Source organism: Mus pahari, chromosome 1, assembly GCF_900095145.1.
Source record: "Mus pahari chromosome 1, PAHARI_EIJ_v1.1, whole genome shotgun sequence".
Classification (NCBI taxonomy): domain Eukaryota; kingdom Metazoa; phylum Chordata; class Mammalia; order Rodentia; family Muridae; genus Mus; species Mus pahari.
Window position 1 is genome coordinate 71,839,234 of NC_034590.1, and position 1,446 is coordinate 71,840,679.

The following is a 1,446-nucleotide window of genomic DNA, read 5'->3' on the forward strand; positions in this document are numbered from 1 at the left end:
GAGAGAGAGAGAGAGAGAGAGAGAGAGAGAGAGAGAGAGAGAGAGAGAATAATTTGCAAGTATCCACTATGCATCAGGGGCTTCCATTTTATCATTTACTTCTTTATCTATCTGTATTTTGAGACAGGGTCTCAGGCGTCCCTGGCTGACCTCGAACTTGATCTGTCCCCAAGAACCCCTGATCCTCTTGCCTCCAAGTTCTACCTCCTGAGATTACATTGGGTTGATGCAGTGCTGAGGATCCAACCAGGACCTTGTGCATGCTAGTCAAACACTCTACCTGCAGAGCTACATTCTCAGTCCCAATTATTATAGTGCCTTTAATTCTCAAAGCAATTCCAGAAGTATCATGGTCCCTATTTTAAAAGTAGGAAGGCTGAGACAGAAGTGAAGTGATTTACCCAATGTCACATGGCTTGTAAGTGGCTGACCTGAGGCTTAACTCCAGAGCCTGAGAGCAGGTTTGTGACATTTTCTACACCATAAGCAGCTGCTTCCTGGTGCTCGGAACAGCCAGGACTTTGGAGTTACCGATCCATTTTATAGACTATGAAACAGAAGCCCCGAGACTGTAGCTTGTTCAGGGCTGCCTGGCTGGTGACTGAGCCTCAGACAGGAATTGTGTTTGGAGGGATGCTGAAGATGGGGGCTGTCAGCCCAGCAGAACAGGAAAGTGTCTAACATAGAGTAGGTGCTCCCCGAGTGTCCTCCTGAGTGTTCCTCCTGATGGTCACTGTCCTTCCATCTCTTCTTCCTTCCTGACTCTGAAGATCTGGCTAGGGGAAAGGGCCCTCCAGTCTCTGACCTGTAGTCCCAAGCAGAGTCATCAGGGGTTGAAATGCTTCAGAACCTCCTGTAAGGACAAAGTATGGTAACGGGTGGACACTGTAGTATCAAGTACAGTAATGTAGTAACTGACTATAGTACACACTATATACTGTATACTACATATAGTGTATGCTGTATTATATACTGCAGTACTATAGTAACTACTGTATGCTGTATTATACACTATAGTACTGTAGTAACTACTATATGCTGTTGTAGTATACACTATAGTACTGTGGTAACTACTATACTCTGTAGCATATACTGCAGTACTGTAGTAACTGACTATAGTACACACTATATACTGTATACTATATATAGTGTATGCTGTCGTATATACTACAGTACTGTAGTAACTACTGTAGGCTGTCACATATACTACAGTAGTGTAGTAACTACTGTACGCTGTCATATATACTACAGTAGTGTACATTATAGTAACTTGCTTTGCACTGATGAAGCTTCTAAGCACAGGAAGCCAAGGATTGATATTTAAATAGACTGTGGATTGTCAGGTAGCTAAGTAGTAGAGCGTGTGCCTAGCAGGTTCATCTCCAGAACCGAGAGAGAGAGAGAGAGAGAGAGAGAGAGAGAGAGAGAGAGAGAGAGAGAGAGAGA